The 18,748-nt window shown below is 39.0% G+C and overlaps 1 long non-coding RNA gene and 1 pseudogene across 1 annotated transcript; one reads left to right on the top strand and one right to left on the bottom strand.

The window, feature by feature from the left end:
• Positions 1-730: 730 nt before the first annotated feature.
• The window catches only part of LOC121420342, a 30,579-nt pseudogene continuing 12,561 nt past the window's right edge, over positions 731-18,748 (bottom strand).
• LOC121420343 lies at positions 13,900-16,760 on the top strand. The gene is made up of 3 exons (XR_005970744.1): positions 13,900-14,003; positions 15,924-16,053; positions 16,693-16,760. It is a non-coding gene; the product is annotated as an uncharacterized LOC121420343 (long non-coding RNA).

The raw sequence follows: 18,748 nt of genomic DNA, 5'->3' as shown, positions 1-18,748 counted from the left end.
CTATTGGGCACCAATTGAGCAATTCACAAGTGTCCAGTTTCCCCTTTTTAAGTCTTTTCCCTCTCTATAACTTAATTACTGTGAGTCAGAAAATACCAAGCATGTCATGTCATGCTGATTAATGTAAAAAGGACAAAGACATACCAAAATATTTATTTCTGACATACAGATTGCACTACCATAAAGCAATATGAAATGATATCCATCTGTTCACAATCTGAACACTCTGCCTCCTGAGAATCGAAGGCCCTTCCAAAGTTGGGCTTTATCCACTCAAGTACTGGAGAAATGTTGCATCTCTGTGCCTTCTTCCTAAAACCATCTCTTGAGTTGTCTGGAATTTCTCCCCCTTAGTCCCCAATTATTGTTTGATGCACACTACTGCAGCCGTCCACCCCTACAGAGTCACTGTCCAAATGTCAAACCCTTCTCTTCATAAATCTTCATATATACCTAGGAAGGCTAGGCTGTGGTATTCACTTCCCGCCAACACCTTCCCTTAAGCTCCCAACATGGAAAGATTTAAGAATAGTGTGAATTTATATTTTAATTAGCTTGATGTAAAACCTTTGCCTTTTAATTCAATTGTTTTTTTTTATGTGGCAGTCATGGGCCACTTCAGGCCAAAAGAAATGAATGTTTAAACAAAAAAAGTTTGCAAATAATCAAATCAGTCTGAATAAAAAGACCATATAAAGTTCTTTGCCCCTTTCCTAAATTTGAAAAAAAAAATTTTTAACTCCAATTCAAGAATATCCATCCCGCAATTTTTTTCAAGGAGTTTGTGCATTTACAGTAAAGTAAAAATAAATTTACAATGCATAATCATAATGATAAAATATATTGCAAAGTGACAGAGTTATAACAGAGGAGCAATAACAAAATTTAGAAATATATAAGCTTAAAATAATGTAATGAAAAAATGCAGCGGCAACTAAATAAGCAAAAGAAATGCTTAGGTAACAGCATTCAAGAGAGAGCTTTCGGAATACAAGAACCATGGCGGACAGGTAAGGTGCCTGTTGACACAAACATTTTACATGTTTATATTATTACATAGAAGCCATGACCCAAATTTCAAAATAATGCTAATAATCAGATTTAAGAACTGATTGTCTGTGGTTGCTCCTCTCCCTCCAGTCTATGCCTAGCCATGTGATAGTTGTACCGATGATTTAATGCAAAGGTTTTACCACAGATTCCACAGGAGAAAGGTTTCGTCTTAATATGCATGGCTTGATTGTGCGCAGCCAGAGAAGTAACTGATGTGAAACCTTTCCCGCAATCGAGGCAAACATGTTGCCTGATACCCTTGTGACGTCTTTCATGGACCTTCAAGTCCCACTTATCGGCAAAACCTTTCTCACAGAAGGTGCAAATGAACCGTTTTGGGCGGTCACTGTGCACGCGTCTCTTGTGGCTAAGAGTCAGCTTCCTAGTTCTGAACCCTCGGTCACAGATGTCACATTTGAATGGCTTGAGTCCTGTGTGTTCTCCTTGATGGTTGTTTAGGGCGCTCTCTGAAGCAAAACTCTTTGGACACTCTGTGCACTGATACATGTTCACATACTTATGTGCAGCAAGGTGACTATTGAGACGACTGATGGTGCTGAATACCTTGGTACAATAGCTGCATTTGAAATCCCCCTCACCCATGTGAACCTCTTTTTCATGGTACTCAGCTTGCAACCTTTTAGCATATCTCTTTGTGCAAAAGCGACATTTATAAGGATGTTTGTAATAACTAGAAGATCTACCAAGCATATCCTTTGGCTCATCAGGTGCAGGTTCTGAGGGTTGAATGCCAAGGGATTCCCCGTTATTGGTCGTTCCAGAAGACCTGGTCTCCTTTCCACCAGATGATTTAAATGCCTGGTGTGTCTGCTCATGTTTTACACAATCTATCTTTTTCTGGAATCTTTCCCACAGTATTCACAGCGGTGCCCATGAACCCTCCTCTTGTGCCTAGTGACCGACTGCAAACATTTGTAAACTTTATGGCATTCACTGCATTCAAACATTTTATTTGTGTGTTCTTTGAAAGGTTCTGTGGAATCTTCCTCAATTTCTGTTGATGCCTCCTCTTTCTGGTGGAATAGCTCATGTGCCTTTAGTCTGGCAAAAGAAGGGAAGGTGTCCTGACAAGTTTTACACTTAAATTTGGATTTGTCCTGATTGTTCACTTTCAGCTTACTTCCTGGTTGCTGTTTGGAGCCAACTTCAATTGTCACAGATTTCCTTTTCTTCCTTTTCTTCCAAGTAACTACTGGAACCATCTCTTCCGGTTTGCCATGGTTGTGATCACATCTGATATGTCTCAGGGTTAATTTGGGGGATGTGAACATGTCCTCACACAAGCTACATTGGAACTTTTGTGAATCTGAAAAAATAGAAAAACATTCAATTTTACAACCTAGAGCTGATTTTATTCATCATTAATTTAGAGTCCAGCAAGGCTCAATGCTAGGTACACACATGTTCCTATCTGATCAAATACCACACTGTGGACCATTTCAAAAACTCAAGAAGGCCCATTTGTTTTGTTAATGAACTTTGAATGTTTTTCGTTGCAGAGTGGTCAACATTTATATCTAAAAATCAAAGTGTGATGCTTATTGTAACATCCAAGGAAAAAGCACTATACCACATTCTGAAAGGGTTGCATTGGACCCTTTATATCTATCATTCTACAAGTCAAATAAATCTCCATAATCTATATCTAATTCAGAGTGTCCAATTACCTTCATGAAACTTAAGATCTTCCAATGCCATCTCGATACCGACGCACTTCCCATAATCCTTGCTATAGTGCACTCTTAGTTCACTTCCTGGGTCGATGACCTTTGTGCTTCTAAAGTAGATATCGCCACAGTACTGGTATGCCTCTATGTTTTGCTCCTCATCGCTATGTGCAAACCTCAGATGAGACATCCAAGTCTTCTGACCATCGATGTAGAAGAAAACTTTCCCTGTGATACAAAGCTGGACATCAGATAAAAATTATGGGGGTGTTGCAGTATACATACTTGTAATCAATTACAAATTATAGCTACATTTTACAAGCAATAGATAGTTTAACGAAGCAGATCAGTATTAAATCACAAGACTTACTAAAAAGATTTACTTGGGATACAAAAATTTACACACTATGGTTTTGGCGAGGGGCTTCAGCCACCCACTTCATTTAGGGTGACCAGATTTCACAAAATGAAATACGGGACAATCAACAACAAAAATCAACAAAGAAGGCTACACAGTGTTACACCTGTGAAAAATTATAAAGAATTGGGAGGGTCAACGAAAGAATGAAGGAGAGAAAGAAAAAAAAAGAAAGTAAGAAAAAGGATGAGGAAAGAAAGGATGAAGGAAAAAAAATGTTTCCTTCATTCTTTGAAAGAAAGAAACAAAGAAAGAAGGAAAACAGTGAGGGGGAAAGAAGGAATTAAGGGAGGGAGGGAGAGAAAGAATAAGGGAAAGAATTAGGAGGAAAGAGAGGGAGGAAGAATGAAGTGAGGGGGGAATGAAAACATAATGGAAGAAGAGAAAGAATTAAAAGAAAAAGGAGAGGAAGAGAGGGGGAGAAAAAAGTTTAAAGAAAGAAAGAATGAAGGAAGTAAAAAAGAGAAATTTGATAAAGAAGACGGGTAAGAAAAAGGAGGAAAGAAATATAGATTAACGGAGAAAGAGAGAAAGGATCAGGAAAGACAAATAGAAAATAAAGATAGATGGAACAAAAACAGGCAAGCAGGAAGGATAAAAGGATGATGAAAGAGGAATAAAGAAAAAAAAAAGAAAGAAAGAGGAAAAAAGTTCAAACTTCAAGCAAACAAAAAATCCAATCATCTAACAAAAATCATAATATTTGGTGTTTTTCAAAAATATTTTTTAAAATTTACAACAAAAAAATGTTTTAGAAATAAATAAAATTTCAAAGGGATTTTGTTTTGACTTAAAAATTAGATGAAACATCACGGCTTCATACACACCAAGACTCAAAACGAAAACTAGATCTAGCTATGAAATCTCAATAACTTGTTCCTCCGATTACATCTCCAAATCAGTAATCTGAGAACCCATAATATAATTATAAAAATTTCCCGATTTTTTTAGCATGTTTGGTGGAGAGAATCTGCTCCCATCTTACATGCCTAGCTAGTAGCCTGCCACACAATGGCAGGAGGCCAGTTCGTTTGGGATGTATTGGGTTAGCAAGAAAATCACCTCATAACTTGCAAAAGTTTATTTATCGATTTTATTGTTGTCTCTGCTTCGTCATTTGTTGGTTATTTTGATGAAAATACATTTTGTTCAATATTCTGAAATACGGGACAAATAGGCGTCCCGGGTAGGGTTTGTCGGGACGCCGGGACATAGAAGCAAAATACGGGACAATCCCGGGAAATATGGGATGTCTGGTCACCCTGACTTCATTCCAAAATTGTGTAAAAACACAACAACTAAAAATAACCATCTGATTGTGACTTTTTGCATGGTCAGCCCTGCGACCCCTGGAAAGGTACATGATTGAAACTAATTCTTGTATATCCAGGATATAATAGTATTTCTATGCCCATATTTGACATGATCACACTATCATCAGATGAGATGTGGAAAGGGGGCGGGGTTGGGGGAGGACTGGGAGCCCCCCATCCACCCAACTATACACCTGAGTAGGCTCTATACAAAAACAAATGTTTACCTCCCAAGTTGTTTCTCTTGCAAATCCCTGCTCCTCATTCATCAAGATTCCTACGTAGGGCCCAAACTCTGTCCCCTTCTCTATCGTTTCCTTGGCGATCACTCCATCCACTTTTTCTTGTGATGTCGCCCTAAGCTCGAGAGATGGTGGTAGATCAATAACGCAGCTAACTTTTTTCAGTTTGAGAGCTGCAAGCAGCTGTGGTTCCTTGGTAGAACTACTTTGAGATTGTGGTGTGGGCCTGGCCTCCTTTACCTCATCTTTATCTACCTGGGAGTGCACCTGTTTAGAACCTAAAGCAGCATCTGGGTCAAGGATGAATAAAAATTACAAGAAACTTAGACTTTAGCCAAGGCCCTGTCTGAAATGATGCTTATATCAGAAACCAAGCGACTAGTAAGAAAATAATTATGATTCAAACCTGGGTGAACAAGCCATCCACTGGGCCTTTCAGATGTGATTTCAATTGCTTATGTTAGCTGCTATTCCCGGATTGAATCCAATACCCGAGGGGTAGCATCCTATCAGTAAACGTATCGTTTGCATTGATGAACTCTGTATGAACCCTTACTGGTGAAGTGAATATACCCAGTCCAATGACTGATAGTGCGGATTGAGGCATCTGCATGCTCATGAATAATTCACAGCAAATAGTGAAAGCTAGAGTCCAAGATCTCGTGTACACACAGGTTTCTCCCACTCTCCTCTTTGACCGCTATTCCCGTTTCAGGCACTACTTGACGAAGAATTTATTTATTTATTCATTTATTCATGTATTGTCTCAGCCACTACTTGACAAAGAATATTTCTAAGTCACAAGGCCTCATCAAACGGCTACCAAACACAGAAATATTCAATGTGAGATATCAGATAATTTGATATTCAGAAAGAATATCATGAAATCTTGGTCAAGTGAATGGTTCTTCAACTGTCCTCACACTCAAAACACGGCAAATCAGAGGCTGGGTTGACAGTTTGGCCCGGGGGGGGGGGGGGGGGGGGGCCACTTACATTGATGAGTGGATACCATGCGCGACCAAAAAAACATGTAAAAAGGATGTCGTTTTCACGATAGGGCGCGTTACGTACGTGTCAAAAACACAAAAATAATGAAAAAAGGGTATCTATTTCGCTAGGAAAATTACGTGTTTAGGGTCGAATTTGCGGGGATGATAAAACAAAATTAAAATGTTTTATAAAGGATGTCATTTTTGCCCCAACACTACGTGTTTAGAGTCCTATTTGTGCGAGGTGTAGAAGGTGGGGTCGCACTAAACCAAATAAGGTAAAGCCGACGACCGCAGGACCCGTAACAATAAAACATTCCTGTACTTGTTTAGGGGTTCATTTCAGGTAATATTTGCTAAGAGTATCATTTTGTTTCCAATACTTGTTAAGGGTAGGGTTTCACACGCCAGTACTTGTTAAGGGGTGCATTTTCAGAATATGGAAATTACGTGTTTAGGGTGCTTTTCGAGACCCCATGGTCGCGTATGGTATCCACTCGTGAATGGAAGTGGCCCCCCGGGCAGTTTGGATCAGTCCCATGCATGGTGCAGTGCATGTTACCTTTGGAAGAATTTAGTGAAATCATTATAACTTTGGTGATTTCTGCGCAATTAGATAAAGAGGAAACTACAGACGATTTGAATAGGTTGTGAGACATATATTGGTCGTGGCAGAGTCGCCGCATACATATATGGGAAGCCACTTGTGGTGGCACAATTAAACTATAAATCATAATGGCGTGATTACGTTTCATTCTTTTCTCTCTTTTTTTTCTTTTAGACAGATCCAAAATCAAGCTTCAATTTGACTGTATGAAATCATATTCAAAACGTATAAACACCAATAAAAATATTCAATATTCAAGTAACAGAATAATATAAGTAGGGTTACACTTAAACAGTAGGTATATCAAAAATGGCCATAACTGTTTCAGTCTAAATATGATTTGTGCAAATGATAAGGATCAAATCCATTCCCCCTATACGAGTAATATAACAAACCTCAAATAATAGCCATATACGTATAGTATGGATAAAGGACATATCACAATTCCACTATACAGGTCATTAATATAAAACCTAAAAATATATTAAAACAATACACTAATCCCAACTACCTTCGCCTTGTTTTAAACAATAAAAAAGAAATTGACTGCCTGGTCAAATTGCGTACATAATGTACAACAGCACGCATACATGCCACTTCTAACAAATCAAAGGCATAAATAATATCACAAAAGCACTCTTTAATCACGACCATATACAAAAACACACCAAAAAAAAATGTGACCAAATGAAACAAGTCACGTGGATTCACTACTGAATATAAAAAACAAAAAAATAAGGCTTGTTTCCAAATATGGTCAGTACACTACTAATAATCGTAAACGGCCGAAAGTATGCACACACGGCATAAAAAAATACTCAAAAACGAAACAAAGACTATAGTATGCCGTAATACAAATTTAACCAACTTCCTGCATCCAATCAGTGTAGTAACACATTGATATTTGTTGTGTGGTAAAACCATGACAAACTTAAAACCAACTGCAACTCTATACTTGTATATATCTATAAATAAAAAATAAGCACAAACATAGCGAAACCATACCAGAATCCCCAAGCAAAACATGAGTAACAATACAGGGAATGAATAATAAAAAATATAATACAACACTGGTAAAATGTAGACACTTTAAACATTATTGTCACTCCTGCAGATATTACCAAGGGACACGGCGGGGGGGGGGGGGGGGGGCTGTGGGCCACTGTGCATGCTGAAGTGGGAAAAAACATAAAGCCCACGGGGCAGTCACCAAACACAGCGAAAATCATTGTGTGCGAAGTCATCATATGAGCCTGAAAGAGTCCAGAAAGCCAAGGTCGCATTACAACCACACTCCGACCAGAAAAGTGAGTTCCATCAGGGGTAGGGAATCATGCGAGGTACATCATGGGATTGGGGATCATGCGAGTTCCATCAGAAAAGGGCGACGGTGGGCGAGGTCCACAAGTCCATAGAAGCCAATCCTGGTGTCCAATGGTCGCGACGCATCTAGGCCAAGATCCAACGGGGGGTTGGATCCTCAAGGGCTGATCAACAACAGCAGGGGTACGGACTGGGTCGGAAACCGGTAATACGGTGCGTGACAAACTTCCATGAACATGGAGTAAGGGTGTGCTACTGTGGGCCGCTTTTCCGTCCTCAAAGAGCGGTGAGGTGGGACGACTAGGCATGACATCATATGCAGAGGACTGGTTACCAGAACAGATGTAGTCACACAGGTAAGATAGCAGCAAAATCACATCAGGATCAGTAGCGTGATGGACAACAGGCAATATCAATCGATCAGCACGATTCTGTAGGAGAGTAGGCGTCTTGGGACTAAGGCAAGGTGCCAAATCCTTGTCTATTGTACTATAAGCTATACAGTCCATGTAGGGCGACCAGATGATACTAGCTACAGAATGCATGTAAGCTGTGCATCCATAGAACACCTCATAAGGTAAGAGACTCGTATAGTGATGGTTACTATCGATGAGAGAGGAACACAGCGCAATATCAAGGTAAGCGTCTGTGCGGTGACACGGCTCACCACAAACATGCCGGGGCATATCATGATCGCGTGTACAATGAACGAAGACGAAATGCCGAAAACGATCTGTGTTGCAGACACCACAAACATGTCTGGGCATATCATGATCACGTGTACAACGAACGAAACAGAAATAACGATTTGTACTGCGGATACTCTCATTGACGTACTCTATGTCTGACGGGTAGTCAGCGGTTTGGTTTTCAAGCCGATCATGGATTCCGCGAATACGGTTCTCTACTGTAGTGAAAGGAGAATAAAGGTCAGGCGAAAGCGATCGAATGATGGCACAATGCTCTATTGAAGTGATGTCAGCACTGTGTACATAACCTGCAACAGCAAGGCTAAGCTCCGCTTCCGAAACATGAGTAACGATGAAACAAGAGCATACTACCACTAGAGCTATGTTCAAGACAAGACACAAGAGAGCTAATGTAAGGCTCATTACCATGACACTACAGGAAGGCTTAGTATTAGAGCTAAGCTCAGTATCGGGAATGTCAAAGCTTGGCTCGTTACCGGGAATGCCAGAGCTATGCTCAGTACCGGGAACACCAGAGCTAGGCTCAGTATCAAGAACGCCATAGCTACATGTAGGCTCAGTGTCGGGAACAACAGAGCTAAGCTTAGTATCAGGAACACCAGAGCTAGGCTCAGTATCAGGAATGCCAGAGCTAGGCTCAGTATCAGGAACAACAGAGCTAGGCTCAGTACCAGGAACACCAGATGCAGAGCTAGGCTCAGTATCAGGAACACTGTAAAATTGTCTATGTTGGTAATTTTCCTGATTGTTGTTATGTGACCTAATTTCACCTACGACCTTTACACACGATAGGTCACCGCTGCAACTAATATGTTCATGTTGATGTTGTACCTGACAATTGTAATGTGACCCAACTGCACCTACTGTCTTTACGCATAGCTTAGCACGATCACAGCAATTATCCTCAGTACTCACAGCAGGCTTACAGCTTTTGGATTCTGTGACTGTCACTATCTCAACGCTTTCACTCAACGTCTCACCAATCTCACCATCCATCTTCGACTCACGTAGTGGTGACGTAAATCCCAAGTCTGGGTTTCCAACATCATACTCAGTCATAACACTTTCAGTCTCCACACTGGTCATCAGTCCGAACTCACTGTGCATGTTATTTTCATAGGACTTGTGAATGTGCGGATGGTCAGCTTCAGTCTCATTCACCTCTACATTACACTCAACATCCATGACCTCATTGTGTATGTTATTAATGTCATTGGATTTGCGATTGTGTAAATGGTCAGCTTCAGTCTCATTCTCTCCAACACTACACTCGACCTCATTGTGTATGTTATCATTGTCATTGGACTGGTGAATGTGTGAATGCTCAGCTTCAGTCTCATTCACCTCTACATTACACTCAACATCCATGACCTCATTGTGAATGTTATTAATGTCATTGGACTTGCGAGTATGTAAACGGTCAGCTTCAGTCTCATTCTCTCCAACACTACACTCGACCTCATTGTGTATGTTATCATTGTCATTGGACTGGTGAATGTGTGGATGCTCAGCTTCAGTCTCATTCACCTCTACATTACATCCAACATCCATGATCTCTCTGTGCACTTGAGAACAGTCATTTAGTGGAAGAGTGTGTTTACACTCACTGTCAAATCCAGGATTAGTGTGTTTGCACTCACTCTCAGATCCTTGCATTATCATACCCACTGCACGATCCAGCTCATCTAACTCATTCATACTAGTGGGATTAGATTGGAATTGATTAGATGACGACATGTAAGAAAAAGTATGGTAGTCCCCAAACATGATTTGGCGTTTAGAAGGTCGAATCGAAACATCATTCTTCTCCATAAAGGGAGCCCCAGCCATCACATCAAAGTTCACCACACTGTCTTCAACCACGAAACCATCATAATACAACTCACATCCATCATAGAAAAGAGAAAAAGATGTAATGCCAACAATACCAGATGGTAAGGCAAACGACACTTCAGGGTCAACATAGTCACTGTAACCAAACATATCGATTACAACTTCAAGGCCAAAGAAATCAGCAGTAGACTCACTTATCAAATTCAAAGGAGAACCACTATGCAATTCCACTGTCAACTGTTCGGGGGTTCCCCTAACACTGGCAGGGAAACATGGGGTGTCATTCTTAGATTTAGTCACGATAGACTTATGCTCTACAGCAGGACACCTACGCTGAGGTGCCTCAGCGACGGCTACACATCTCTGTATAGATGCGAGCCCGACGCGGGTGGGCTCCGCCACGACCGTGCATCGCTTCGTCGATGCGGCGCGCATTGCAGTACAGTACATAATATATATGGGACTACGTACGCTTTATAAATACTCAACTCTGTATGCCTACCCAAACTATCACACCACATTTAGACCTGGTGAGCGCCTGTCCCCAAGTTTCTGAGCGAGATTTCCCCCAATCCGGATTCTTTGATCCTGGTAGCGAAAGTTAGCCGCGGAATTCTGATCACACCGTAAGCCACCACGCAATTAGATAAAGAGGAAACTACAGACGATTTGAATAGGTTGTGAGACATTTATTGGTCGTGGCAGAGTCGCCGCATACATATATGGGAAGCCACTTGTGGTGGCACAATTAAACTATAAATCATAATGGCGCTGCAAAATGACTACACAATTTTGAAGATAACCATATCTATAATTCAACAATTGCAAGTGCAGATTCCCAATTTGAAATGCTAATCAGAGCCCCCCCCCCCCCTCACTCAGAAATAAAGATAATATAAAATATGCTATCCCTGAAGAAGCAAAAAAAAAAAAATCCTACATCCTAAAATCAGGGACTAATTCATTATGACAGGTACAAAAAAAAGGATTGTAAATACATCGTAACCTTTACCTCTAGAAAGCGGAATGTTGCTCTCTGATGAAGACTCATGAGTTGCAGTCAGTGGATTGGCAGCATCCGGAGAAATGTCACGATTAGTGGAGGCTGATCCGAGCGTTGTGGTTGTTGAGTTGGTTGTTTCTGCAACTGGTTCTTGAGTTGTCAGAGGTGGCATAAAATTCTCTTGAATAGCTGGATTCTTGACCTTGTGACCTCCGTATGTAATTGGCCGTTGAGGAAGGGTATGATGCAAATGCTTTGCAGATGAATGCGCAGGCCCAGAATCTATTATAAAGGAAATCATTTGAACAAAAATCTCAAGTGCAGTTGAGGTAAAAATTGAAAAAAGTAGAACTTGACTTTTTGTGAAGACTACAACATAATGTTCATTTGATGAGAGTCCTAAACGGAGTGTACATGTATAGACCAAATTTTGGCAGTTTTGACTGATTTACAGACAAGACTTACAGCGAAAGATTTACAGCCAAGTGCAATGCACAAATTATAAGATAGGATCAAGAAAAAGGGGCATTGAAATGATTTTTGAGAGTATTAAACATGCTTTAGAAGTTTTCCTCTTTAAAAAAAAAAATCATTTTTTCTCTTGGATTTATCACCAGACAGTCACCAGTTTTTATTTCCAGTGTCACTGTTATTTCAAGAGGGGCAACAGAAATCTCAGAAACTAGGTACCCTTTTTTCTGCCCCCCCCCCCCATTCCCCTGAAACACCCCCACTTTAAACCAGGAACCAATTTAAGATTTTAATGCAAAAATCCAATAGACACACACACACAAAAAAAAAAGCCAAACATTACAAAATAAGCCAAATTTAAAACTGGAATGAAGGGAAAACAGGTGGGGATAATAATAGGAATTTGAATTTATACCATGATAGACTGGTGTTAACATCTGAGTAACTGTCCCTGGGTGTGGCAAGGGGAATACCCTGGTTGGCTGGTCCTCCATATAATCAGCCTGGTGTTGTGACGGTGTGTGGTATGGTATTGGCAAATCAAAAGGATAGTGGGCAACATGTTGCTGTTGCGATGGTTGTCGTGGCTGTGGTTGCTGTTGCCCGTTTTCTTGTTGCTCCCTCTCAGGAAGGTGAAAACCAGCCGGGTAGTTGCCTTCCATGGCTATTAGGGGTGGGCTACATGTAGCGTGCAAGACCTGAAAATGAAATATTATTATTATTTAAGATAAACTGAAAATATGGTAACACAAACGTGGTTGAATGGTGCATTCGTATGCTGGGTCAAATTACCATAATGGGCTGGAAACAGAGGGAAAATAAAAGCACATTATTTCCAATTTCCATCCATTATTGTAAAATCTTACAGAAGACTATGTATGGCTATACACAATTTCTATTAAAAAAGATAGCGATTGTTTAACTTTCATCAGAAGTGGGGGGGGGGGAGTATTATCAAACACTCACGATGACTGATGTATAGCAAAGACAGACAAATGGGCTTACAGGAACATTAAAAAGAATCTATTCTACAACCTATAAATTTACAATAAAAGTCTGCTTGTACTATTGTCTTGTCTTTCCGTTAATGCCCACAATCATTATTGTTGTAGCAAAGTTAAATGAGAGAAATATATATCATATGTATATATTCTTCTTAGTAAAGTATTTACTTTTATCATCAAATTGTTAAGTATATGTTTATTTAAGGCTCCATAATATATATATATGATATATATTGCTGAACATAAAAATGCCTAAACAGATACCTTAGATTCATGAGCATAAATGTTCAATGTTTCATTTGTGAACTGATGAGCTTAATTTCTTATCATGTGTTTGTATACTGTGACTTAAAGATTGGAAGAAATCATGTAACTGGTGAACACTTTACTAACATGAATATCAGTATGTGGGACTAGAGTGAAATTTCATATCTTTGGAAGAGTTTTTTAAGGTGAAGAAATAAAATATCATCATTGGTTTTAACATATTTTGTCAATATCATACAAATAATTAACATACCCGAAAATCATGTAAAAAAAATATTTGTCCGGGGGTCAAATTCTAGGTCAAATTAAAGGTCAAGGGTCACAACCTTATAAATCGCTCCAATACATTATTTGATGCATGTTTTGGATTCCTCTCTGAATTTCCTATTAAATGGTACCAGTTTCGTGAAAATTGGTCGACATATTACGACGCAATGGCCATTGAAAGTTGAAGGTCACGCCCATTTTTGTCAAAACAAGGAGAAAAGGGGCGGGCTGTAGCGCGAGAACCGATGGACCGATTTGACTAATTTTTTTGTTTTGTGCGTGGGCCATGGTGAATTTTATGTATACCATTACCAATTTACAACGAATTCCGAGAGGGTCGGGTGCAAAATTGCACTTTCATTGGGTGAATTGGCATGGAATGACCCTATAGCGCCATCTCGAGCTTGCAACATGTGCAATTGAATAACGCATGCGATCGCACGCATTTTTCTCCGGCTTATGTCGAAAGGGTGGGTGCTGTCGCGTTAGGGTGCGTCAACGCGAACGCGAAGATTCGTCCAAAGCCCCCCCGGTTTGGCCGAAAGGGTGCGTTGGGAGCGTTAGGGCGCGTCAGTGTCGACAACGCCCCCAAATGGCACAACCGGGGGGGCTTTTCCCGAACCTTCGCGTTCAGTACATTTTTATTTAACAAATCGTCTTGAACGAGGTTCGCTGACTAATTAGGCCACGCCCACTCCCAAAGTTTGATAAAAATGTAAAGTTTGTTTGATGTTTTCGCCGCGACGATTCGAAATGAAACGAAGAAATTAGCAGAAGTGAAGGTCACCGGAGAGGTGAATGAGGATTTTACCGTAAGTAAAACCATTCAAAATGTCGTTCATATTATATGTAAGGTGATGAATAATTTGTGGTGCGTAATTATCAATTGAATTACAAGAAAAGATAATCTTCTGGCAGGAACCCTGTCGATACGATCGACAAACTTGACAGTACATAATCCAGTCTAGTCCCATACCCGTGTTTCTGTGTCTGCAGAACTAAGTATCTGACTGAGGTCCACACAACGACCCATCGCGACCCTGTCCATACACGTTTTTATGATCCACACAGGGCTGTAATTTTGCTAAGAGAAATCTTTATATTGTTTTACCTTTATGACATTCGGCATTATCGTGATATAGGGAACCACCGTTCACTTCATACAGCAGCGCTTTATTCAGTCACACGCGCACGCACTACCCTAACTATTTCCACCTCCATTCACTTTGTACACAAGTGCGCGTACACAAATCTACGAGTGGTTCCCAAAACCACGATTTGGCCTGACATTCTATATTAAAAATCATAATTTTTCTTTTCCTTTGGTTTTGTATTAATTTTGTTGCTCGGTGTGGTCGGGGATATCCTCGATTACCAGCGTGTGCAATAGATGTACACAAATCCAAAATTCCAATGTTTAATGTGGCCATCCCAATTCTGTGTACTTACAGTCATTGGAATTGGACAGGAGCTAAATCACATATTGATAGTGTGAGTGATAAATTGGATATTCTCAACTTATTTAGCATATAGGCTTAGCGAACACAAGTCAAACGAAATGGAGGCACTCGACAGCAGGCGAGGATTCAGGGGGGAGTTATGTGGCAGAGGTGCGTTCACACCCAATCAAAATCTAGATATTATAAGTTTTAAATGGTGCACCCGTGGCAGTAGACCAAAAGCTTCGGTCCCTGTTTTGCTCATTGTTCAGCTGAACTCCGTTGGCTTCACTCACCAAATACAGAGACCGAAGTTCTAGCACGATCTGTACAGGGGACTCAATGGCCATATGTTTACGTACTTAAGATCGGATAAAAAGGGGAAGTGAATTTGCGCGACAGCCGAGGTAAGTCACTGTTTTGTTTTGTTCCTTTTAACTTCAATTTTCTCCGTTTTGGGGAATTATTGCCAAGAGGGAATATAAATTTGCATTTTGGTCGCGTTAATTTTCAAAATTGTTATTCATTAAAGACAAAATTGAACTTTGAAGAGCCCCGACGGGGGGATTTTGCATTGTAAGTCCCCTAATGGTGGCTGCACAATAGCAAGCCGTCTGTGTATGAGGAGAAATAAAAAAAAATGTTTAAAAACTCCTCGAAACAGACAGCTGTCTAGCTATCGTGCAGCCACCATTATGGGACTTACAATGCGAAATCCCCCAGTCGGGGCTCTTCAATTTTTCATTTTTATCGTACCACATAAAGTTAGAGTCTAGATCTAGTCAAACCTAACCTTAAATAGCACGTAAAGGTACTTAAAGGTCCATTCATTAAAACAAAAATAAAGGGGAATATGCAATGGATCTCATCAAGCCCAAGTATTTTTTTGCCTTTGAATCTCATAATAAAGTACTATTGAACAAAGTCCAGTAAATTAAACCAGCAAGGTATCCATGTGCTATTGGGTTAGAAAAAACTTTTATTTTAATTCAAAAATATATTAATGACAAAAATGTTTTATTATTTGTATGATTAATATGTTAATGACTTTCTTGCTTATAATCAAGTGGAAATTACATGAATTAACAAGAATTAATTGTTGACCGATTGTTAGTCGATTCTAGAAATTTCAGGATAATACAACAAGAAAGAAAAATGATTGGTATATTTGAATCATTCCCCTTTATAAAATGTCAACAATATTCATAGAAAGTGCAATATTTTTCAATGATCACTGTGTCAATCTACATATTTCTTTGTTATATCAATGTAATATTAATGTTCTAATTTCAGACTGGAACTAGAGAGCTTGGCTCTGACTGGTCTACTACAGCAAGGAATGTGCCAGGGGCCAATCTGATGAACATGTGGCAGAAGATTTGGCAATGGGTGAAGAAACACTGAGATTGAAATGCAACCACAGGTAACATGTAGACTAGTAAAATGCTATAATGATGACAAAAAAATGAAGGATATTGTTTAGGTTGCAGAATGTTAAATCATTAAAACCCACATCAATGATAATGAAATCGCACTGTACCAGATTTTAAAGTCAGTTTGTAATGTAGACATTACATAGACATGAAAGACCATGACCATGCAAAAAATCATCCAGATGGTCATTTTTGTACATGGTTTTGGAAAACAGTGCGGGAGCTGAAAAACATAAAAATTACCATTTGGTCACAATTTTTTGCATGGTCGCTCACTTTAAAAACTCAACAGTTAACATGCGACCCCAGCCCCCCCCCCCCTTCTGTTTGCGTAGCCCCTACTCACACCCCTCAATCCATTTTTCACTACTTGCTCATGTGTATGTACATACAAGCTACATTACGAGGAATAATTTCTCTAAGTTTCTCAGCCAGAGCATATGTCATTTACTATTTTTATTTTTGATTAACATAATAAAAGCTTGAACCCTTTGTTTACCCCCTTCTATATGAATTCTGGTAATCAAAAGATGTTTTATTTCCTGTTTTTAGACATGTACATATACATGTGAGAAGAAATACAAGATTGTGGCAAATATTTTAATTAGTTCAATACTCTTTTCCTTCAGGTGTAGGCTTCACCCAAACTTTTCAGACGGATGCGAGATACAAAGTTACCCAAGTATAAAAGTATAAATGGTTGAAGGTTTTGGAGAGCCAGACAAGAAGGCAGGAAATGTGATGTCACTTGTAAGTTAAAACACTCTTTAAGTATGACTGCCTCACTTTGGCGAAGAAAGTAGTCACATTAAAAAAAAATTAAATTACCAGTACTGTTCTCTTCTTTATTTGGTCTTCTAGCAGTCAATATTTGAAAACAGTGACATCTATAAGTCTATAAGATAATAAGTGCTTAGATGCTTAAATGATTAATGATGATATTTCTTGGACAGTTGTAAAACATCCAATATCAATCAATGCTAGATGCTGTGACTTGCTTTCTATTGCCAAAGTAGTAAATGAATGTTCCATTGTTCTGCATTCCTATTAGACCCCCACACACCATCACCCTCTGCTTTGTCAGCTAGGAACACTGCAAAATTACCCTAAAAAGAACACAATTTTTTTATATCTCTTGTAGGCCTGTATAAATCAGATAAATTTAATGACTACAAAAGCAGTCATTAAACCTCACTTATTCAAATGATCCTGGTAGGGGGGGGGGGTGGCTCAGGATCTTGCCTGTAGATTGTGCACTCACTTCAGAAATCAGCAGGTTGGTTCTGAATCACGAAATAAAAAACAAATGTGATAATTTTGGATTTTGACTCCCTTTATTTTGGTATTAATGAGAAAAACTCAAAGTCATTAAAATCAATTGTGTATACATTTTAATTTTTTTCTTATGCATTTTTTTTTTCGTTGTTTAACCCTAAGAAGACGGGGGGGTCGACATTTTTCGCGATAAATCAGCTGCTCAAAGTTTTTTTAATGTGTCGCTCGCTGACTTTTTACTTTCAAGACTCTCGCGCAACTTTTGAGACCAAAATTGTGACCCCCAGGTACGCGTTTCCGAAATTACGCAACATTTCGTAAGTGCATGCAGACCCAAAATTGCTCAAAAACATGACTTTGTGTACAAATCCAATGCAAATAGTGTTTTTAGCCAAAATTCATAAAATGTATCATTATTTTTCATTTTACTGCTTAAAATCATTTAATTTTATCTTGTCTATGGTAAAAATAAAGTCCCGAAAATTTCCATTGAAAACACAATGAAAAGCAAAAAGTCATAAAACAAAGAAATACATAAGAAATTTAGAAAACAATAGAATACATAAGAAAATAAATGTGATGTGTACATTTTTGAAAAATAAATTTGATCAGATGCCTATCTAGAGTATGTGAAACAAAAATGAGCATTTTAGGGGCTTTATTTTATTAATAAGCCAGTTCGTAGTTCCTTTCTGCGCATGATCAAAAGATTCTATGCATGATCAGAAGAAGGTCATTTGTACTAAAGTGACATGGTGCTTTAAAATCTAATGAGATAAGCACCAACTTTGATGTCTTGATTATTCATATATTCTTTTGAATTGTCATTTTCATTTTCATCCACAAAAAACAACAATGCTTCCATGAACGACTGGTATTTCACAGTTTGCAAAGTACATTGTGCAACATGCTAAGATATGCATTCAAAGTAGGAATGCAACAAATGCCTTCATTACGTGTTCATTTGTGTGCTATTCTAGTCACCTGGTCTATTCAATTTCTTCATCCTGCTATGTAAGGCAAGCTTATGTAATATCTTGCTTTGAAATCTGCCTATCATGATGAAAGAAATGAAAGGTCATTTGACCAAAATTGTCCACGAAGTAACTACGAACTGGTCTATTAGAGCAAACTTATGATTTTACGCATAAATTTTCATAATCAATGAGCAGTGAGATTTTTCGCAGAATTTTAACAGCGATAATTAAATTAGGAATAAATGACTTTGGTATCAATAATCATGGAAATTAATATCTTTATTAATAAAATATCACATGCTCTATAAATTAATTCCATTTCAGTTACTTCAATAAACATGAACAGCAGCAGGAGCAACAACAGCATCAGCAGCCGAAACCTCAACTGCAATAAGAGATGCAGCAACCGCACCGACAACATCAAGAGCAACAG

The sequence above is a fragment of the Lytechinus variegatus genome, chromosome 8 (genome assembly GCF_018143015.1).
Source record: "Lytechinus variegatus isolate NC3 chromosome 8, Lvar_3.0, whole genome shotgun sequence".
Lineage (NCBI taxonomy): Eukaryota > Metazoa > Echinodermata > Echinoidea > Temnopleuroida > Toxopneustidae > Lytechinus > Lytechinus variegatus.
The sequence above is the reverse complement of the archived record's forward strand: the minus strand, read 5'-3'. Positions and strand labels throughout refer to the sequence as shown.